The sequence below is a fragment of the Hyperolius riggenbachi genome, chromosome 7 (genome assembly GCF_040937935.1).
Source record: "Hyperolius riggenbachi isolate aHypRig1 chromosome 7, aHypRig1.pri, whole genome shotgun sequence".
NCBI classification, from domain to species: Eukaryota; Metazoa; Chordata; class Amphibia; order Anura; family Hyperoliidae; genus Hyperolius; species Hyperolius riggenbachi.
In genome coordinates, this window is record NC_090652.1 from 228769078 (window position 1) to 228793745 (window position 24668).

Consider the following 24668-nt stretch of genomic DNA (forward strand, 5'->3'; position numbering starts at 1 on the left):
TTACGCAGCGCTGTACAGTGTATATATATATCTCTTATCACTAACTGTCCCTCAAAGGAGCTCACAATCTAATCCCTACCATTGCCATATGTCTATATTATGTAGTGTAAGTACTGTAGTCTAGGGTCAATTTTTTTTTTTAGGGGGAGCCAATTAACTTATCCGTATGTTTTTGGAATGTGGGAGGAAACCGGAGTGCCCGGAGGAAACCCGCACAGACACGGAGAGAACATACAAACTCTTTGCAGATAGTGCCCTGGCTGGGATACGAACCAGGGACCCAGCGCTGCAAGGCGAGAGAGCTAACCACTACGCCACCGTGCTGCCCCTATTATCTTCATTCATCTAGATGGTTTGTAACCTGTGGTGGCTGCATGTTGTAAATTTAAAATGTGGACATGTAATTTTCACATAATAATGTTGACATAGGAACTAGAATATTATAAAATATACAGGTTTCAAGCATTGAGAATATCTTCAAATATTTCTCTCTCCTCACTTGGCAACTGCTAGTTGAGTCTTGCTATACACGGTTGATATTTTTTTGTTGTGTAGCAGTAAAAAATAATTTATTCTACGTGCATAACTTAATTAAAGAGAACCCGAGGTGGGTTTTAAGAGTCCTAGGCTGGTTCTGCATATAATCACCAGCCTCTGTTACTATACTGTTCCCCCCCAAGGACCCCCCCCCCCTGCGCTCTTTCTACTGTCCCCCATAAATTAAACCGCCGTGCTAGCTACCCGCAGCTTGTCGAAAGCAGGCTGTTTACATGCAGACTGTTACTCTCCGCCGCTCCCCTGCCTCCTCTATAGCGCCGCTCCCTGCCTGCGTCTCTTCCCTCCCGCCTCTGTAAGCTGATTGAAAAAAAGGGACTCAGGCGGGGAGCGGCACTATAGAGGAGGCGGGGGAGCGGCGGAGAGTGACAGTCTACATGTAAACAGTCTGCTAGCGACACGCTGCATGTCATTAGCACAGCGGTTTGATTTATGGGGGATAGCAGAACGCAGAGGGGGGGGGGGGAGGGGGGATGGGGAGGAACAGTATAGTAACAGAGGCTGGTGATTATATGCAGAACCAGCCTCTGTGTGCTAATAGGATTCTTAAAACCCACCTCGGGTTCTCTTTACACATTTATTTGTAATGTTTCATATTTATGTAAAAAAACATTAGTGCAAAACCCTAATAAAAAAGAAGAAACATTATTATGCATTACCTTTAAGCTGATTGCTCATATTATTCAGCAGTTAACAGGAATCATTTTGCATTTTGCTTCCTTAATAGTTCTGGGGTGTTTTTGGTGAGTTTCAGTTTACTTTGTTAATTCATTGCTCTCCTTTTACGGTACAATAACATCTATAACTTCTATGCACATTTAGTTGAGTATGTCTTGATTTGACATGTCTAATGTAACTTGTATTTCACATCATTTACTCGGTTTATACTTCCCATGTAAGAGAGCTATAGATTTCTCATATTACTGTAAAACAAGGGCTCAGTTCATTCAAGAAGGGATTTTTAGCTAAACTTGCATATAATACTTTATATATGCCATACTGAGTTTCATCTAGCTTTGGCCACTGATGAAAGGAAAGGTACTGGGATCCTGATAGTAATATAGCTGTCTTTCTAACTAAATAAAGTAATTAAATGCCAAAAGGAGATATTTATTATAATCTGAAGATCTAAATTAAAATAGACTACCAACTGCCTGTATGTGCTTTAAAAACCAATATCAAAATACGTAACCTTACTTTACTGTACTTTACAAACCAGATTTTCAGAACATGTATTTTATTAAATACAATTTTAACCACTTCCTGCAAAAGAGATATTTACAAATGCCCTATTTCTGTACCTTTAGTGCAAATTGGTTATTTATAAAAGTTCTACTATTCCAAGTGCACATTCACCGACCGCGGGAGCATGCATGTGTCACGAATGTGGAATTATCTCCAAGGTCAGCGCACGACATGTGCGCTGACACTGCGGAAACCCTCCACAAGCGCCTGGAACGGGAACCCAGTTTTGGTGCAAATGTACCTGTAGAGAGGAATTTCCAACCGGCAGATGGAGCTGTGGAGTGCAGAGGAATAAACCCTCTGCAAAACCACAGATGCCAGATAGAAATTGTACAAAGTGAAGCAATACAGGGCAAGATAGCCTTTTGAGAGAGAGAGTGAGCACAGAGACAGAATGTATGTATGTCCACTAATCCAGTCGACACCCGGCGACGGTTGACATACAACAGCGAAAACCAAAGTGAGAAAGCAATTGCAAGAATGGCGATTGCTAATAGAGACACAAGACTGAATAAAGACAGAGCATGACTGAGTAGAGAAGACACAGCAAAGAACCACAATCTGAACGTCAAAGAAAATAACAAACGAACTACCTAAACGCGGCCCCCGCACGATATGCGCAACAGAGACAAGCACGTTAATGGTACGGCCACCGCACGATAAGCGCAACAGTAACAAAACGTACCAACCCTAACTAACACATGAACCTAACAATAATGGACAAGACAGACCAAAGGAGTAACCAGTAGCAACCGCAGCTAAGGTTATACTCCAAGACAGACAAAGGAGATCCACCGCCTCTACTGCCAGGGCGAATGCAATCTAGGAACGAGACCAAACGACTTACTGCCAGCCGCCGCAGGCGACAGTACAGTCGCAGGGACAAGACAAAACAGCACAGGAATAAATAGTACATATAATACAAAGCCTGACTGCACTACAGAGAATGCAAGATGCACTCCCCAAAAATTAACTACACTAGAATATTTGCAAACAATCAGCAGAGGGGCTGAAACTCAAGGTAAGTCCAGGAGAACCAAACCTTTATGACCAGCAGGGAATTCTGGGAGGAAATGGTATTTATACTGCAAGCCTTCAAAGGAAGCAGATAAGCAATTTGCATGACAAGTGGATGCAAATCTCTCACCAGAACAGCAAGTCTGGAACTTGCAGAATGAAAACAGGTCTCTTTTCCAGGGACCTGCAGCATATAAACCTGATGGTCAAAAATCTGCCTGCCTGTGCAGACAGCAGAGCAGATCCTTACAGTACTCCCCCCCCCCCTCCCTCTCTAGGGACGGCTTCCAGACGTCCCTCAAAACTGATGTTTCCAACAAAACAGTCTGGCTGAACACTCATGAAGTTCGGGGAAGCCCGACAAGGCCCAATTCCAGAATCAATCCCCCCAAAACCAAACTCATCGGAGGAAGGACCCACCGAAACATGCCCATCAGTACTACAAGCCTCAGCGTGACACCCATCAGAACTGTGAGTACCAGAGAAGAACCCATCGAAACTCTCTGAGCAATACCCACCACCTTCCAGGGACCGTCTAAAAATACCGAACCTCCCACAATACCCATTAGAAGTGTCCCTACCAACACAGAAGCCACTGTTGATCCAATCCAGGGTACCAAGATAAATCTCTCTCAGAATCTCCCAGAACACTTTGAAGCTCCGCAGAGACTCCAAGAGACCAGAATGCTCTTTAGGTTCACATGGAGAACTATCAAGAACCCCTATGGAACCCATGACTAATCCGGATTCAGGATTACCAGGACAACCATCAAGATCAGGGCTTTCAGGAACCACTTCTGGGCATGCAGACAGGCAGGCAATATCAGAACATGTCTCCACAGAGGAAGCATCCGAGCATGCTGGCAACCGAGACACACTTGGGCATTCTGGCTCACAGAGCGTATCTGGGTACACTAGTGCAAGAGAAACTTCTGGACACGTCGACGAACTGCAAACCTTAGAGTCAGTCACGACATGTCCAAAACCAGGACCGGGCAGAAAATCATCACGAGTAGTGGTTACAAGTACTAGTCTTTCAAAAGAAGACTTGGACTCAGACTTAAAAGTCTCAGTGACTGTAATTGTATCTAACAAAAACTCATCATTGACTATGCATGACTAAAGCTCCACAAGAGCTGCAAAAGTAGTCAGCATAACAGCAATGCCAACTGAAGTGGGCAACACCTCAGACGGATCTGGGGGGCAGGAGGCATCTCCTAAAAGATCTGCACCCTTTGGGAGGAACTCGGAGACCTCCAGAACATCAAGCAAAACCTCAGGAGCATATTTTCCCAAGTTTTCTGACAAAATAATCAAGGATTCTGAACTATCCATGTCACAGGGCAAAAAAATCAAATACATTCTGTGGACAGGGCAGATGTCCCAGGGATGGTTCTACAATCCGCTGAGACTGAATTTCATCTTCATGTACAGGATGCACAGGAATATCTACTGGAACAAACACTGACTCCCTGACTCCAATCTCACTGCATGCAGAATCCTGCATAGCAGTCAAACCAGACTGCAATTCCTAAATGGCAGAAAAACAGGTGAGAATAGTTGCAATACCTAGACGAGCCTCTGGGCTCACTGCAGGAGATTTTATGCAGGGCAACATTGACTCATCCAGAGTACAGGGTGGAAAATCAGCACCCTTTTCAGAACAAGGAAGGGACTCACAAATGTCCATGCGAGTGGACATCACAGTTTCAGTCATGGTACAGGGCAGGCTCACAGAAACATTCCCTGAACAAAGCAAAGATCCCTCAGTATCAGATTCGCAAAACAAAAGCGCTGCCTCACCCTTAGACTCGGCCAACAATGTCGAATCCGAGGAGTCAGAACGCAAAATTTGCAAATCCAAGATCGCCTTTGGTTGTGAAACTGAAGCTTCTAAATCGCAAGCCTCCGAAATCTGTGGAGCAAATTGGAGCACATTCAAGTGTGTTCTGAATTTCAGAGTTTACAGAAATTATTTTTTTTCATTTGTAGTTGCTATGGGCAACGGGTCTTTCCGCTGGGAAGTTTTTCTAGACACAGGCTGAACAATTTCATTGTCAACATCTATAAGAAGTGTTTCGCACAGATCTTTGCGTCTTTTTGACTTTACCTTTTTAGCAGCTTTGAATGGCTGCTGTCTAAATGCAAAAGAACTGTCAATGCATTCCTCGCGCACACTCTTCATAACTGAGGCTGTATCGGGAATATGCGTAGGTTCATAAGGCAGTGCACTATCAAAGACCTTACGCAGATTGCATTGTCTAGGAACTTTTCCAATAGCCGGATCAAAAATAGATCTCCTCAAACAATTACTGGGAAAAGAAAATCTGATGTCCATAGACAAGGGAATCTCAGATAGCACAGGGTCAAATTTCACACACTCAGAGATTTCACATTCAGTTGCTTTAGGTACTGAGACATTAAACTGATTGTCAACGCCATCCTTTGCAAACTGCATAGTTCTGCATGAAGTGGATGGAACAAGTGTTTGATTAGCAAGTACACACTCATCAAGAATAGGTGGTAAAAAAGGCAGTTTAAACCAGTGAGCAAAAATTAATGTAAGAAACTGATAAGGATTATCATTCCAGGAATTGCTTTTCAAAATCTCATAAGCCCACTGAAACAGATCTCCTTGCAAAAGAACATAAGCTATTTGAAAAGCCCACGTGGACGGATCCGTAATTTGAAAGGCGGGGTTAAGAAAAAATCTTACACATTCAGAAAGAAAGTCTTCTTTAGTTTCAGAGTCCAGTTTTCTAAACCTCTTAAAGGTACAAGAACCGTATTCGACAAAATCGTACAAATCGGAAATTTCCTCTACACTGGGAATTTCGGTTTGGCTGGTCACTCTGTCACGAATGTGGAATTATCTCCAAGGTCAGCGCACAACATGTGCGCTGACACTTCGGAAACCCTCCACAAGCGCCTGGAACGGGAACCCAGCTTTGGTGCAAATGCACCTGTAGAGAGGAATTTCCAACCGGCAGATGGAGCTGTGGAGTGCAGAGGAATAAACCCTCTGCACAACCACAGATGCCAGATAGAAATTGTACAAAGTGAAGCAATACAGGGCAAGATAGCCTTTTGAGAGAGAGAGTGAGCACAGAGACAGAATGTATGTATGTCCACCAATCCAGTCGCCACCCGGCGACGGTTGAAATACAACAGCGAAAACCAAAGTGAGAAAGCAATCGCAAGAATGGCGATTGCTAATAGAGACACAAGACTGAATAAAGACAAAGCATGACTGAGTAGAGAAGACACAGCAAAGAACCACAATCTGAACGTCAAAGAAAATAACAAACGAACTACCTAAACGCGGTCCCCGCTCGATATGCGCAACAGAGACAAGCACGTTAACGGTACGGCCACCGCACGATAAGCGCAACAGTGACAAAACATACCAACCCTAACTAACACATGAACCTAACAATGACGACAGACAAATAACGCGAACGCTTGCTAATCGGTTGCCTCCCACCAGACAACAGCAAGCGTTCGTGCTGGACAAGACAGACCAAAGGAGTAACCAGTAGCAACCGCAGCTAAGGTTATACTCCAAGACAGACAAAGGAGATCCACCGCCTCTACCGCCAGGGCGAATGCAGTCTAGGAACGAGACCAAACGACTTACTGCCAGCCGCCACAGGCGACAGTACAGTCGCAGGGACAAGACTAAACAGCACAGGAATAAACAGTACAAATAATACAAAGCCTGACTGCACTACAGAGAATGCAAGATGCACTCCCCAATAATTAACTACACTAGAATATTCGCAAACAATCAGCAGAGGGGCTGAAACTCAAGGTAAGTCCAGCAGAACCAAACCTTTATGACCAGCAGGGAATTCTGGGAGGAAATGGTATTTATACTGCAAGCCTTCAAAGGAAGCAGATAAGCAATTTGCATGACAAGTGGATGCAAATCTCTCACCAGAATAGCAAGTCTGGAACTTGCAGAATGAAAACAGGTCTCTTTTCCAGGGACCTGCAGCATATAAACTTGAAAAATGGTCAAAAAGCTGCCTGCCTGTGCAGACAGCAGAGCAGATCATTACAGCATGTGTGCGTTTAAACACTTCAGCCCACGCAGGCATAAAGTGGTTAACAAGGTTTTGAAACCCATATAGAACAAAGACAATTTAAAATGACAGTAAATTTTAATTGATATGGTATGTCTCATGATCAGATCAAGTCAAAGCGCTTAATTAAAGGGAACATAAAATTTGTCCAGCATGCATATATGCATTGGCTGGATGGTGTAATGGTTAAGGGCTCTGCCTCTGACGCAGGAGACCTGGGTTCGAATCTCGGCTCTGCCTGTTCAGTAAGCCAGCACCTATTCAGTAGGAGACCTTGGGCAAGTCTCCCTAACACTGCTACTGCCTATAGAGCGTGCCCTAGTGGCTGCAGCTCTGGCGCTTTGAGTCCGCCAGGAGAAAAGCGCAATATAAATGTTATTTGTCCTGTCATATAGGGCTCTAGCCTTTCCCAAACTAGCTTGAGCTAGAGACTTAAGGCCCGTACACACGCCGTACTAAAGGCAATCACGGTCCGTCGTCACCTCCCGCTGGGCGGGTTTTCAGCAGACAGTCCGGCGTGTGTACAGTCTGTCAGCGGACTGATAAGGCTGTTTCTGAACGATCCGCCGGGCCTGATCCAATTCACTTTTTCTCCTAGGTTTTTTTCCTAGGTGATATTTTCACATCTTATAAATACAATGCCTTTTAAGCCAACAGGAAGCAAGAACAAGAATAATTTTTACAGTAGTTTTTAACATAATTTTTGGTACTTTTTCATTTGCAGAGTGCTGAAAAGTTAAGGTAAGAAATTATCTCATAGGAGAAAAGATCAATTGGATCTGGCCCTTTGTGTTCTAGAAGACACTCCAACACTATTACTGACTACTGAGCATTATTTTTCAGTTCTAGTTATGTGAAGGAAATGCTCAGACAGTTGTATGTGCTGGCAATCCGACTACTCCAGTCAACAAACAGTCTAGCTAACTGGTAATCGTTATGTAGATGTCAATGTGTTTTGTCTGTAAAGAGGAACTGTAACCAAGGATTTATCTTCCTCACAATCAGTAGCTGATACCCCTTTTCCTATGAGAAATCTTTACATTTTCTCAAATAAATCATCAGGAATGTCTGTATAGCTGATATTGTGGTAAACCCCCTCTCACAGTGTGATGTCGCACTGTGGGAGCCTTGTTGCGTTGTGGGAAATAATAGCTGTTTCCAACTGCCTAGCAACCAGTATCTCCCTTTGTGCATATGTATATCTATATTTAAAAAAAAAAAAACTTTTTAGCCTATGGCATTGTTAGGAGGCGTGGTTATAGATAATGATAGTTGGTGCTGTCTGTTTTTTTCATGTCTGCCAGTAGTAAAGATGATTAAGTGCAGGCTGATTATGGATCAAACAGTATGAACAAATTACATGGTGAATATCAATCATTTCTTGATCTCTCTATTTTTTTAACCTCTCGCTTTGCAATGTATTGATTTATTTTGTTCCTTTTTCATTAAAGTTCCTCTTTAAAATTCCTATGTATGGGTGATAAAACACCACTGTGTGTTAAAATTAATAATAATAACATTAATCTCCTGTTCCATTACAAAGATTGCTTCCTTCACTCCTAAACCTCAAAACCAGTTTTAGCCTGTGTTAAAGAAAACTATTTTGCAATAAGGGTGGAAGAGGCCATCTATGTCAATCTGAAAAAAATTCCCCAGTTAGGAAATAGGCCTTTGACATCATTTTTCCATTAACATACAATGCTGTTGTTACCTGGAGAGGTAAAATGTCAAACGCTTCCTCACTCGAGGAACTTAAAGGACAATGGAAGTGAGGGGTATATAAAGACTGACATATTTATTTCCTTCCTTATTTCCTGCATGCTTGCTCAGGGTCTATGGCTAACAATATAGCCAGAAGCCAGGCAAATGATATTGCTCATAGAGCACTAATGGCTCAATGAATGACAATATGGGATTTTTTTTTTTAATAATGGCCACCCTGGATAACTATCAAAAGATTGTTGGATCAAATGGGCAGCACGGTAGCGTAGTGGTTAGTGCTCTCGCCTTGCAGCGTTGGGTCCCCGGTTCAAATCCCAGCCAGGTCAGAATCTGCAAGGAATTTGTATGTTCTCCCCGTGTCTGTGTGGGTTTCCTCCAGGAACTCTTGTTTGCTCCCACATTCCAAAAACATACAGATGAGTTAATTGGCTTCCCCCTAAAATTGGCCCTAGACTACGATACATACACTACAATATATATATATATATATATATATATATATAGACATATTACTATGGTAGGGATTAGATTGTGTGAGCCCCTCAGAGGGACAGTTAAGTGACAAGACAATATATACTCTGTACAGCACTGCATAAGATGTCAGAGCTATATAAGTAATAATAATCAAATTAAATACTGCCTGCCTGTTAATCAGCTTTGTTACTTAAAGCATTTTTTGTTTTGGTGAAGTCATACCTGTCTATGATTGCGATTGCTTTCTTGTTTCATGGCATTTTTGACCTAAAAAGATAATTTTGATAAACTGAATTCTTCAATAATTGAACACATCAACATATTAGTATAACTGATGTTATTAGACAAGACACAGAACATTTATATCACGCTTTTCTCCTGGCGGACTCAAAGGGCCAGAGCTGCAGCCACTAGGTTGCGCTCTATAGGCAGTAGCAGTGTTAGGGAGTCTTGCCCAAGGTCTCCTCACTGAAAAGGGCAGGCTTACTGTGTCAGAGGCAGAGCCCTTATCCAGTACACTATCCAGCCACTAATTTGCAACTTATTATAGTTCCATATATAATTAGATAGGTTGGACATCCATCCATCAAGTTCAACTAGGACTGGTCTAGAAAACAATGCCTTCCTTTGATTTTAAAGTTTCCATCTGTAAAACGTTTCCTTCAGGTTTGGAATTGTTGAGCGGTCAAATATAAGTTTAGGTGTAATTTTAGTTATTTTTCCCTCTAGCAAATATTTTAGACCAACCTCAGACTTGAAACATCTCAGATTCTGTCTGGAAACATAAACATTCATGTTATTCTTCAGGCATTGTAGATAGTAATAAGATGCCATTTTTTTCTTAGAATGAGATTTTAGTTACCTCCCTTAGGGAGCAAGGCATACCAAGAGTGGAGGAGATTGGAAGATGTGTGAAAGTTCTGAATTAATATGTTTACCAGACCTATAACAGAATAAAGGGAAACCCAGATTTTATTCTAGATGTCCTGCTCTACTTCACAATAAAATGTGTTATTATTTTAAATCAAACGTGAAGTGAAAATAAACTTATGTTATAAGTAATTGTATATGTTGCACTAATCCTACATATAACTTTTCTATAGTCCCATATTCTTATTTTGGGTTTAAAAATTTCACTTTGTAAGTATGAACCATGCTTAACTACTTACTACGCCAGGTGCAGTATAATCACGGCCCGGGAAAACTTCACTTGAAGTCCCAGGGCAGTGAATATGCGTCTGCAGTGGCCAGCGGCCGGCGCTTGCTCCCGCGGTTTGCTACCATGACCGGCCGTTAGCGGGGAGATGAATAAATGGGAACTCAGTTTCCATTCATTAATCTAAGTCCCTGAGTCAATGAACAATGAATGTCAATGAAACGTCTATGAGATGTCTGCATTCATTGTATCTTCCTGTTGTTTTTAGTGCCGTGCATCACTTTAGATTCACGTACCTACGTACATGATTTAGAAATAATGTATGAGGACATCTTGTGGCCAAATAGTAAATTACACCAAAATCCACTTTTATTTAATAAAAATCCCAACACTGACTTCTATAATTAACTATTTCGCTCCCCCCCCCCCCCCCCCCCCATAGTACCCAAACTTTTTTTTTTATAGAAAAAAAAATACATAAAAAATACATAAATAGTTACCTTAGGGACTGAACTTTTTTTTAATATTTATGTCAAGAGGGTATAGTACTGTTTTAATTTACGGGCTTGTAATTATTGATGGATGCAAAACTGAAAAAAAGCACCATTATTGCCAAATAAAATATTGGCGCCATATATTGTACTACGGACATTTTTAAAACGTTGCAATAACTGGGACAAATGGGCAAATAAAATGTGAAATAATTATTTTTTTTCTTATTATTCCAATTAAAATGCATTTAGAATAAAATAACTCTTAGCATAATGTATCTCCCAAAGAAAGCCTATTTGGTGTCGAAAAAAACAAGATATAGATCATTTTGTTGTTATTAGTAGTTATTAAGTTATTGGTAAAAGAATGGGAGGAGTGCTGACAGGTGAAAATTGCTCTGGTCCTAAAGGGGTAAACACTCCTCAGTGGTCAAGTGGTTAAAGAGAAACTGTAGTGAAAAAAATGCAAACAATAAAATTGCTTATTTGTTTACAATATTCATTTATGTTTACAATATTCATTCTGAAATGTATCACAGGTAGCAATATCTTTACTGCTGGCATATTTGTTAACTGAGAGCTCTAATGCCTGTACAACATATACTTGGTCTCCCAGAATGTACGGGGGAGGGTGGTGGGAATTTAGCTAGCTAATCAGCCTAGGCTAAACATCACTGGGAGTTCAAGGCTACATCCAATAAACAGAAGTGCATAGATTAAAGAGGAGCTGTCAGCCATACTATCTAAAAGAAAACAACAACAACACATATATAAGTAGATAAATACTTGCTCTACTTATATTACATATGTATTGCACTGTCCATGTTTTGATTTTAGTGATTTTTCTACAGTAAAAAAAAGAGAAAATCCTTCTTAGTATTTCCCATTTTAACTGTTGCTATTTTGAAGCAAATACTGATGTCATTTCCTCCCTTACTCTCCTCTGCCTGATTGTGTATGCATTGACCGCCTTTCACTATAAAAAAGTGCATTGTCTCAGCATGAAATATATTGGCCAACCAGAGAGGAACAGAGGTGTGGAGGGGAAAATGGAGGGAAAGAGGATTCAGCCAATCAGGCTGCATTAGTTAAGTCTGATGGGAAAGTAGAGAAGTAAAAAAGGACAACCCAGCATGCCCTGCAACTTCCTTTGTGCGTACTAAATTTTGTGTGTACCAAATAAGAGTCAGGTAAACTGGGGAATGATCATTTATCAACAAGAAAAGTAATAGTGATTTTAACTTTTGGATTGCCTAGTTACCTCAGAATCAGAATCAGAATCAGTTTTATTTCGCCAAGCATGACTGGGTCAAGCCCGGAATTGGGTTTGGCACAATGAAGCAATACATAGAAAGATAGGCAGGAAACATTAGAATGACAGTAGTATCTCATACTCAAGTATAAGCATACACGAATATACAATCAATATACAATCAACAATTAGATATACACAGCCGAAGTCTGCCGCTCCTATGTAGGTGGTAGGGTGCTGATAGAGAGTGGTAGAATGTTAAGGGAGTTCAGGAGGCTAACGGCCATCGGGAAGAAAGAGTTCTTATGTCTGGTGGTCTTGGTGGGGATGGCCCGAAGTCTCCGACCCTGTGGAAGTGGGGTGAAAAAACAGTGGCCTGGGTGAGAGAGGTCACTTGCAATCCTCAGTGCCCTGGCTTGCAGTCTTTTGTTATACAGGTGGTCAAGTGGGGGCAGAGGTCTCCCAATGATCCTCTCCGCCGACCTAATGATCCTCTGTAGTTTGTGCCTGTCGCTGGCGGTGGCTCCCACATACCAGACCAAGATGGCGGAGCAGAGAATCGATTCAATGGTGGCAGTGTAAAAGCATGTTAGAATCTCCTGAGCCATGCCGAACTTCCGCAGTTGGCGGAGGAAGAAGAGTCTCTGCTGGGCTTTCCGTTGGTTTGACGTGATATTGGCTCTCCAACTGAGATCGCTGGAGATGGTAGTGCCCAGCAGGCGAGCACAGGGCACTCTGGCCACCTCGGTGCCATCGATGTAGATGGGAGGTGGGGTAGGTGCCGACTTCCTAAAGTCAATTATAAGTTCGACGGTTTTGGCCGTGTTGAGCACCAGACTGTTCTCTTTACACCAGTGGCATAGTCTTTCCACCTGCTGCTGGTACTCCCGGATGTTGTCCTTGGTGACGAGGCCAACAATGGTGGTGTCATCCTCAAATTTTATGACTTTGACAGAGTCTGCCGTGGATCTGCAATCATTTGTGTAAAGGGAGAAGAGCAGCGGGGACAGGACGCAGCCCTGGGGTGCCCCTGTGTTTGTTATCTCTACCCGTGAGTAAATGTCCCCCAGCCTGACAACTTGTGATCTGTTAGAAAGAAAGTCGGTGATCCATAGCCGTAGGGTGGAGTGGACCCCCAGTGTGGTCAGGACATTCTGGAGGGTGCGTGGGCAAATAGTGTTAAATGCCGAGCTGAAGTCTAGTAGCAGTACTCTGGCATAAGCATCCCTCCTGTCTAGATGGTTGTAGATGTATTCCAAACAGATGTTTAGAGCATCATCAGTCGACCTATTTGCCCTGTAGGCGAACTGGAGTGGGTCTAGTAGGGGCAAGGTGGATAGCTTGAGGGTAGATAAGACCACTCTCTCTAGGGACTTCATGATGACGGACGTCAGTGCTACAGGCCTATAGTTGTTGAGGTCGGAGATGCCCTGTTTCTTAGGGACTGGAATGATGGTGGACCTCTTGAAGCAGGCCGGGACTCTGCCCTCTGTCAGGGACCTGCTGAAGATGGCAGATAGGATAGGGGCAAGTTGCTCCGAACAGGTTTTGAGGCAGGCTGGGGACACGCCGTCAGGTCCCGAGGCTTTCCTGGCATTTAGTGTGGACAGGAGGTGCCGAACGTCTGTCTCCCTCACTTCCAGAGAGCGTGAGTCCTCACTTTGGACGCTATGCGCGGGGGCTGGGGGGGGGAGGAGGTGGTGGGTGCCCCCCAGGCTCGGTCTGCCTTTTAAACCTGCGGTAGAGTTTGCTTAGTTCTTCAGCTAATTCGGGGCTGGGTGTAGCATGTTGCGGGGGAGGCTTGTAGTTGGTGGCAGCCTTAAGCCCTTGCCATACGGCTCGTTAGTTGTTCGAGCGCAGGTTCTGCTTCATCCTCTCAGCAAACTCCTTCTTTGCGGGCTGTCAGCTCTCGCTTCAGAGCATTCCTCGCCTTCCTGAATTCCTCCTGGTTTCCCGCCTTGTGAGCCGCCTCCTTACGTTTCCGCAGTAGCCGTAGCTTGTTGGAGAACCACGGTTTGTTATTTGGGTAGACCTTGAAGGATTTGGTTGGGACGCAGGAGGCCTCGCAGAAGCTGATGTAAGAGGTGACGTTGTCCGCCCACTTGTCCAGGTCTGGAGCTGCTAGGGATTCCCAGTCCGTGCAATCAAAGCAGGCTTGAAGGTGGAGCTTGGCCTCGCTGGACCACACCTTGGAGGACTTCACGACCGGTTTTGCTGATTCCAGGAGCCTTCTGTAGGTGGGGATGAGATGAACAAGGCAGTGGTCGGAGGAGCCAAGTGCCGCCCCAGGGATAGCCTTGTAGGCATTCTTCAGTGGCGTGTAACAATGATCGAGGGTGTTCGGGCCTCTGGTAGGGCAGGCAACATGCTGGTGGTAGCGTGGCAGCTCTTGTCGAAGGTTTGCCCTGTTGAAGTCCCCCATGACTATGAACAGCGAGTCTGGGAGGGATATTTCCCACTGCGAGATGGTGTCGCTGAGGGAATTCAAGGAAGATTTGGCGTCGGCATCAGGGGGAATATACACTCCAACAAGGACATAGGAGGAGAACTCCCGTGGTGAGTATACTGGCCTGCAGTTCACGAGAAGAAGCTCTAGGTCTGGGGAGCACTTCCTGTCGAGTACTGGTGGGGTGGGGCACCATGAGGAGCTGACATAGAAGCAGATGCCACCGCCTCTTTTCTTCCCAGAGAGGGTAGGGTCCCGGTCCCCCCGTCTGAGGCTGAAGCCTGGGAGGTTTAGGGCGTTCTCCGGGATGTTCTCATGTAGCCAAGTCTCTGTGAAGCAGAGTACTGGGGTGTTCCTTCCGAGTTCCCACCTGCCGCAGAGGAGACGCAGTTCGTCCAGTTTGTTAGGGAGAGAGCGGACATTTGCCAGGAGTACCGAGGGGATGGCTGACCTCAAGCCCCTCTTCCTGAGTCTCACGCGGGCCCCAGCTCGACAGCCCCTTCGCCGCCAGCCTGCACTGGGCCAGGGAGCGGAGTCCAGGACTTGCTGTATGTAGTTCTGGACCCGTTCCTTATTACTTGTTACTTGTTTACCAGATAAAAATAAAGAATTGATTTCTGATTTTATGCCTGACAGTTACACTTTAAGGAAGTGTTTCTGATGCTGAAACGTGGAAAATTGCTGTTAAAAGTGGATATTCTTAATAATTTACTGCATTCTACTGTATGTCTTTACAGTGCCTTTTTAACATCACTCTTACATTACCGCTGACCATTCAGCTCTCATACAGAGATATAATGACCTAGTATTGAACTTTCAGCTGCACTCCTACTATCGTGAGAGTTTGCAAAGCCACACAAATGTTTTACAACTTCCAATTAGTTTTCAGGAGAGCTGCCCACTCTGACTACTAGGCAAATAAACAGGCAAGTTGAAAATAGGATTTGTACTATATGTTCACAGGATTATTTTCATCATGACATGTCACTTCATGAATCCTATAAAGAAAAAAAAAAGACTGTGTATATGTTTAGGAAAGTTTATGCATATCCTTGTCATGTTAATCTAATTGACTTGAATGTTAAAGGGGACAATATGCAGGATGCTAGGACAATTCTAATGCTCTTTTGGAGCTGTCTTCAGTACCACACATCTTTTTTTTATTTAATAAAATGAAAAATACATATGCTGAGCAATGTGGATCAATCAGTATTCCAGCAGCCCATCCCTAGAGGTGAGTTTTAAAGGCCTGCTTTAATAATTCAGAATTGCCTGTGTATGTCCCATCCCATCTGACTGCACACAAACCATCTGCACATTATGAGAATTGCCTGTGTATGTCCCATCCCATCTGACTGCACACAAACCATCTGCACATTATGAGAATTGCCTGCGTATGTCCCATCCCATCTGACTGCACACAAACCAACTGCACATTATGAGAATTGGCTGTGTATGTTCCATCCCATCTGACTGCACATGAACCAACTGCACATTATGAGAATTGCCTGTGTATGTCCCATCCCACCTGACTGCACATAAACCAACTGCGCATTATGAGAATTGCCTGTGTATGTCCCATCCCATTACACTGCGCACGGACTAACTGCACATTACGAGAATTGCCTGTGTATGTCCCATCCCATCTGACTGCACATGAACCAACTGCACATTATTAGAATTGCCTGTGTATGTCCCATCCCATCTGACTGCACACAAACCAACTGCGCATTATGAGAATTGCCTGTGTATGTCCCATCCCACCTGACTGCACATGAACCAACTGCACATTATGAGAATTGCCTGTGTATGTCCCATCCCACCTGACTGCACATGAACCAACTGCACATTATGAGAATTGCCTGTGTATGTCCCATCCCATTACACTGCGCACAGACTAACTGCACATTACGAGAATTGCCTGTGTATGTCCCATCCCATTACACTGCACTCGGACTAACTGCACATTATGAGAATTCCCTGTGTATGTCCCATCCCATCTGACTGCACACAAACCAACTGCACATTACGATAATTGCCTGTGTATGTCCCATCCCATCTGACTGCACATGAACCAATTGCACATTATGAGAACTGCCTGTGTATGTCCTATCCCATGTGACTGCACACAAATCAACAGCACATTACGATAATTGCCTGTGTATGTCCCATCCCATTACACTGCACACGGACTAACTGCACATTATGAGAATTGCCTGTTACTCTAGTGTTATAATCTGGCATTCTGTACTTTATTGCTTATTGTCTGATGTGTGTTGACTGTCACCCCCATTATCATTGTCTGTAACCCTATTTATTGTACAGTGCTGCGTAATATGTTGGTGCTATATAAATCCAATTAATAATAATAATGTCAGGTTGAACATATTAGAAAATGCTACATGAAGTTTTACCTCACAGCGCCTTGGTGGGAATAAATTACTTGGAAATAATGTTAAAATATATATGAAGTTATTTTTACACTTGTTATTTTTTCTAGTTACATAATGATGTAGGAAGTATTTTGTTAACTTATTTAACTATTAATTTATTTTATTGTTTATTTTTGGTTTTCAAATAATTGCTTACCTTGTTTTAGTTTATTTTATTCTACACCCTTGTGGAATGTAGATGACGTGAAAGAAAACTTCCTTAATTAGATACAAGAATCTCTCTGTCATTTAAGTTGTGTAATAACTTCCTGTATTTTTTTTAAAGGCGGTAGGTATCAGCGGCCATTCATAAGTCGGGGATTCCCTGCCTTTGCTGTATAAGACGCAGGGACTTTTGTGAGTTTTATACGGCGGAAAATTTGGAATTTCAAGCATTCATAATACAGTACCATTTTGTTCCAAAAACACACATTCGTATATTTTATGGTTGTACTTGATGGACAGGTGCCTTTTTTCAACCCAACTATGTACAGTAACTATGTAGTTTAGGGTAGGAAGGGAGAGAAATAATATAATCAAACGGTGCTCAAACCAGCATCAGCAAAAAAAAAAAATTACCTTTATTAACAGTATCCAAAAATGTTGCGACTAACTGATCTCCCTCACAAAGGTGCCCTCTCACCCTTTACGAAAAACTCCCCCAATCTACTGAGGGGAACACAGAGATAACTAATTCCAGCTACTTATCTTGAAGTCTACAGGAGTGTACACACGCCGGATTCCCGCAGACGACGGGTTGTTAGACCCGCCTGCGGGGCGGCCGTTCTGACGACAGTTTGCCTATGTGTACAGTCTGTCGACAGGCTGATAAGGCTGGTTTTGACAGAACCACCGAACGGATCTGTCAAAGCCAGCCTTATCAGCCTGCTGACAGACTGTACACACAGGCAAACTATCGGCAGAACGGTCGCCCCGCGGGCGGGTCTGACGACCCGTCGTTTGCGGGAATCTGGCGTGTGTATGCGCCTTACCACAGACCGGTTGGCACACACCCGGCCAGCAAGCATGCAATCACCAGTATGTGTGCACTCAAACCATGTCTCAGCATCAAAGTACAAAACAGTAGTTTAGTAGATGGCCTTGAGAAAGTCTGGACAAGTTGGGGGGAACATTTAGGGGTGGAGGCACACTTTTTAAAAATTGCTACTTAGTCTCATGTTATCAGGATGAGAATCTCATATTTAGTAAAGGTGTTAAGAGGCACATGGCTCAGGCAGCACCATAACTATATATAGAACAAAGCAAAAGGGGCAAACATACTTTTGGATAGAGAAAGACAAGAACTAAGGATGAGCAGGTAAAAGCGTAATTTAATTTCAGCTAATGCAAAGCTGAAACTGATCGTTAGCTGGCACGGGAAATGGCAGTGGAGGTTAATTCACCTTGGTTGTCTTTTCTTGCACCAGCGCTCCACCACACCACTCCTCTCCCACATGTCACCCACATGTCACCCACATGTAGGTGACTTGTGGGTGACAGATGTGGGCGGGGTGGACAGCGGGAGGCGGCGGGGACTTAGCGTCCTGCACGCACCCGACAGAGCTCTGAGCTATATAGCTCAGAGCTCTGTAAGCATCTTTGTATTTGGGCTCCAAGGAGCCCCATTGGTCCTTAGCAGACCAATGGGGTTCCTTCTGATTTAAAGGAACCCCATTGGTCTGCTAAGGACCAATGGGGCTCCTTGGAGCCCAAATACAAAGATGCCTAGGGAGCTCTGAGCTATATAGCTCAGAGCTCTGTCGGGTGCGTGCGGGTGCGGCGGCTGAGCGGCGAGTGACGTCAGGTGCGGCGTAGTTACAATGTAACAAAGTTGTTACATTGTAATAACTTTGTTACATTGTAACTGATTAGTATATTTCCGAGGATATTGCGTGGGAACTGGCTTTTAAAGGGACAGGTAAGTATTAATGGTTAATTAAGAATATTAAAGGACTTTTTTCGTGGTTATGTTTTTTGTTCAATTAAAATACTTTTTCTAAGTGTCTGTGTGTTTATTTACTTTTAACTCTTAAAGGAAATGGGTAAGGGGTACAAGTACCTCTATACTCATTTCTCCTGGGAGGGGGGGTGGGCATCTGGGGGACCCCTTTTTAAAGGGGACTCCCAGATTCCACCATGAACCCCCCCCCAGAAAATCGCGGCCTCCACCTCCACCGCCCATCGGAGGTGGAGAAGAGCCCCTTGTCCTTGGATTGGACAAGGGCTCGGAGGGGGAGGGGAAAGCTTGGCTGCCCCTCCCCTTCCGAGACCCCCCAATCCATGGACCATGCGGGCTGGTATAGTCAGGGTGCGGAGCCCCACGCGGCCGGTGCTCCGCATTCTGGCTATCCCAGCCTGCATGGGGGACAAGGGGTTAAAGAGGTCTGGGAGGGGGGACCCCACGTCGTTTTTTTTTTATATTTCCCACACTCAGAACGAAGTAAGTAAAACTCTTCCCACTTGGGGGAATCTATGAAAATAATACACTATTGTTACCTGTGCAAAAAAAACTGACATTTTCCGCATTTAAAAGACATTTTCGCTCTTGAAACTTAAAAATCGATTTTCTCAAAAACTATAAGGTCTTTTTGAAAAAAATTTTTTCCTCTTATTCCCACTGATCCCCTTAATATACCCTGAGAATTTGGTGTTCCTAAACTTTAAGCAGGCTTTGCTATTAACCGTTAAAGTCGGCGGGTTTTTAAATGTATACATTTTTACTTTGAAACTTTAACATCGATTTTCTCAAAAACTATAAGGTCTTTTTGAAAAAAATTTTTTTCCTCTTATTCCTCCTGATCTCCTTAATATACTCTCCAAATTTGAGGCTCTTAGCTTTTAAGGGGGCTTTGCTATTAACCCTTAAAGTCGGCGGCTTTTTTACATTATACGGAGTGTTACGGTTTAACGCGAAATTACGGTAGCGTTTAATGCGAAATTACGGCATGAACGAAACGCGAAATTACACGTTGAAAATTACGCTTACGGTATTTTCAATTACGATTTTAATGGCAATTACGCTACCGCAATTTTGCATCGTAATCGCGAATTTCGCATGCGTAATTATAGTAATGCGAAATTACTAAAATTTCGGCTCAACTCTAGTTACAGCACAATATATGTAATATATACAATTTATTAAATTATGTATATTTAAACAAAGAGGGGGTCTAGGGGTTAGGGATAGGGAGAGATCTGTGTGAGCCTACAGTTAGGTATAATTGCATTAAAATTTCTGTAAAATCTACCATTGTATTACTATGCTTAATACAAGTGTAAATATCGTTTTTTGTTATAGACGCTATTTGACGTTTCATTTCAGAATTCGTTTGTTGTTATAGACGGTATTTTGCTGTTTAATTTCCGTTTATTTAACCTATTTAGCACTACATTTTCGTTTACAAGCTATAAACAAAAATTATTGTTTTACATTACAACCTATAATTTCGGCTATATCCCGCGCCCTTTTTTCCAGGCGCCCTTTTTTGATACACGCTCTTGCATGAGCAATGGGTACATATCTACATGTAAATATTTATTTGAATTCAGATAGATTAGTAATTCCAGTATGCTGGATAGCGTCACAATACCACTATCTCCTGCGCTTAGATTGCTTATCAAATAGATTACCCCTGACGGGGGAGCTGCTGCATGACCACACCTTAAATCAAAATACTTCTCTTCACCAGCGTCTCCTTCAATCAATATAACACTTTTATTAACTGCAATAACACAACACCCTTCTCCACGTTAAAAGTGGATATCGTTCAAATGCAGCCTATCTAACCACTGCCGGCTGTGTTTCACACACCACTTCATTTGCTCACCACTTATTGCATTGTTCATTATACTCCCGGGAGTTCCACAGATTAGGGATCATATTGATTAGCCACCTCCTACTCCTTAACGTAACTTAGGCAATTGCAATAAATGATAAGCGGATCTTCCGGATATATACTGTCAATAATGCGTTCCAGTTGCACTGGGGCCGGTACTAAAAAGCAGCGGGGCTTTGGCAACAGTGCTTGATACAGTCACAATCTTTACAGGAGGGGTTACCCATGTGGGCTCTCACCACCAACTCCAGGGCTCTCCAACCTCCTGCAGTCTAGCGTGCTGTTTTCCGGCCGCTCACTGGGCTCCCTCGCTTGCCGCTGCCTGCTCAACGCTGCTCTCCTGGCTCATCCACATCAAAGAGACAGACTTCTGGTTTCCGTGTGTGGTGATGCTGCTAACGTGTCCACATCATGATGCCAAAGCCCCGCTGCTTTTTAGTAACGGCCCCAGTGCAACTGGAATGCATTATTGACAGTATATATCCGGATGATCCGCTTATCATTTATTACAATTGCCCATGTTACGTTAAGGAGTAGGAGGTGGCCAATCAATATGATCCTTAATCTGTGGAACTCCCGGGAGTATAATGGACAATGCAATGAGTGGTGAGCAAATGAAGTGGTGTGTGAAACACAGCCGGCTGTGGTTAGATAGGCTGCATTTGAACGGGGAGAAGGGTGTTGTGTTATTGCAGTTAATAAAAGTGTTATATTGATTGAAGGAGACTCTGGTGAAGAGTAGTATTTTGATGCTGGATAGCGTGCTGGTCCAGGCTATTGCCTTTTATGTAGGGTTTGAGCCACTGACCATGGCTTAAATCCCAGCTCAAGCCAGTAAAAACAGTAAGGAGTCTTTAGACAAGGCTCCCGAATGATATGGGCCGTCCGTGGAATGCACTCTAAGTGGCTGCAGCCCTGAAAAGCTTGAATCCACTGATATACAGTGGGATGCAAAAGTTTGGGCAACCTTGTTAACCATCGTGATTTTCCTGTGTAAATCGTTGGTTGTTACAATTAAAGATGTCAGTTAAATATATCATATAGGAGACACACACAGTGATATTTGAGAAGTGAAATGAATTTAATGGATTAACAGAAAGTGTGCAATGATTGTTTAAATAAAATTAGGCAGGTGCATAAATGTTGGCACTGTTGTCATTTTATTGATTCCAAAACCTTTAGAACTAATTATTGTAACTTTAATTGGCTTGGTAAGCTCAGTGACCCCTGACCTACATACACAGGTGAATCCAAGTATGAGAAAGAGTATTTAAGGGGGTCAGTTGTAAGTTTCCTTCCTCTTTTAATTTTCTATGAAGAGTAGCAACATGGGGGTCTCAAAACAACTCTCAAATTAGGCGGGTGCATAAATTTGGGCACCACAAAAAATAAATGAAATCAACATTTAGTAGATCCTCCTTTTGCAGAAATTACAGACTCTTAACGCTCCCTGTAGGTTCCAATGAGGGTCTGGATTCTGGTTGAATGTATTGTGGTCCATTCCTTGTTACAAAACATCTCTAGTTCATTCAGGTTTAATGGCTTCCGAGCATGGACAGCTCTCTTTAACTCACACCACAGATTTTCAATTATATTCAGATCTGGGATGAGATGGCCATTCCAGAACATTGTACTTGTTCCTCTCAAATATCACTGTCTGTGTCTCCTATATGATATATTTAACTGACATTTTTTATTGTAACAACCAACAATTTATACAGAAAAATCATGACGATTAACAAGGTTGCCCATACTTTTGCATCCCACTGTAAATGTTATGTGTCTTGTCTATTTAAAGGTCTTTACCAGCTATAATGGAATCTACCCTGATGATCAAGAATCAGGTGGACCATCAAGACATAGGATGACTGACTTTTTATGATTCATTTGAAAACCAGAGTAGTGCTTCAAATTATTAGTTATATCTAGGCCACGCATCAGGGAAGAATCCCAGTCTGATAAGTAAAGTATCGTATTATCGGCATACATGCTTATTTTATTCTTCAGTATGTTCTGTTTTGAAGTGAGATAACACTCAAAATGCTCTAATGCATTAAAGTGGTCTGAAACTCTGACATAACATAGTGTCTTCCTACTTTTTATTACCCGTACAGTTATTATATTTGCTTTTTGTGCACAAGTAATATTGTCCATTTACAAATTACAAGTTCCTAAAGTACAGTGTATCTGCTCTGAAAACTGCCATTGAATTTTATTCAAGCTGCTTTTTATTATATATTAAAATCTTCTAATGCACTGTTCTGAACTGTGTGCATGCTTGAAGCACAGAGAGCTCCTTTTTTTTTTTTTTTTACACACAATGTAACAACTGAGGAATGTAAACAATATATACTGTTATCTCCACTTCGGATAGGATCCTAAGCTGAAGGAGCTTTCCATGGCAGGACAAAGTGCTGTGTTTAACTATTTGAATGCTGTTCAGCAACAATTTTTGTTTGGGCTAGTAGGATTAAGGCTGTAAGGAATCTTTTAGAGCAAAATAAGAAATGATGAGTTTCAGACCCCTTTAAACACAGTAAAATGTGTCTGATGGCATTTCAATGCATGTTTACACCTCACTGAGGCTAAATGATACCGTTGCCCACTGCAGGAGAAATTATCAGGTTGCCTACTATGTAAGTATTTAGTGGGAAAAGAAAGGAGAGAATGATATGTGCTTCCCCCTGGATATAGCAGGAACTTTTCTACCTAGTTTACACAATTAATCACACTTCCAAAACAATCTAATAATGCTGGTTGGCATTGGCAAAGGCATGCTTATCAATTAGCAGCTAAATGAGGTAAAAAGCTTAAAGTGGATCCGAGGTGAACTTTTACTCATTGTATAATTGTGTTCCTTTCCTATTGTTTATAGAGCATTCCTCAAGCCAAATACTTTTTTGTTTTTGGTTTAATACTCTAATTCCCTATAAACTAAATAAACCACGCCCACAGGTTTTCAGAGAGCCTTGGCAGTAGCAAGGGCTCATGGGAGCTCAGTCTGGGCAGGAGGAGGAGGAGTTGTTACTAGCCATTGATTTCAGAGGCAGAGGGGAGGAGGGGGGATTAGTTTTTTTCACAGGCTGAGTGCTCAAGATACAGATAAGCCTGCCTCTGTGTAATGTTTACAAACAACATGGCTTCTGTCATTGTATCACAGGAAGAAATAATCATTTTCTATTAAAGCTGTTTGCAGCTAGATTTGCTGTCTGAACTTTAGATAAGATATATAGACAAGTTACTTGTTATAGTTAGTTTTTCATCTCGGATCCGCTTTAAAGAGACTCTGTAACAAAAAAAAGTGCCCCTGAGGGCCCAGCAAGATCCAATGGTCTCGCTGGGCCCTCAGAGGCTTCCCCCGTCCTCCTCTATCCCACAGTGGTCTCGCTGGGCCTCTCCGAAGCCACAGCCGACAATTTGTCAAGCTGTGGTGCAGCCGCAATAGAGCCTGCAATATTTACAATCCCCGGCTCCAGCGCAGGCACAAGTAGTGACAAGAGAAGACAAGACAAATAACATTTATATCGCGCTTTTCTCCTGACGGACTCAAAGCATCAGAGCAGCAGCCACTAGGGCGCGCTCTATAGGCAGTAGCAGTGTTAGGGAGACTTGCCAAAGGTCTCCTACTGAATAGGTGCTGGCTTACTGAACAGGCAGAGCCGAGATTCGAACCCTGGTCTCCTGCGTCAGAGGCAGAGCCCTTAACCATTACACCATCCAGCCACCAGTGGCTCTTGGCTCGGGATCAGATGGAAATAGCCCAGCCGAGTCCGCTCTACTGCGCAGGCAACTTGCGCCTGCGCAGCAGAGCAGACGCGACTAAGATTGGCTATCTCCGTCTGATCCCAAGCCGTGAGTCGCTAATGTGCCTGCGCTGGAGCAGTAAATATTTACATGGCCGCCGTTCGGAGGGGCCCAGTAACACCACAGTGGGATGGAGGAGGATGGGGGAAGCCT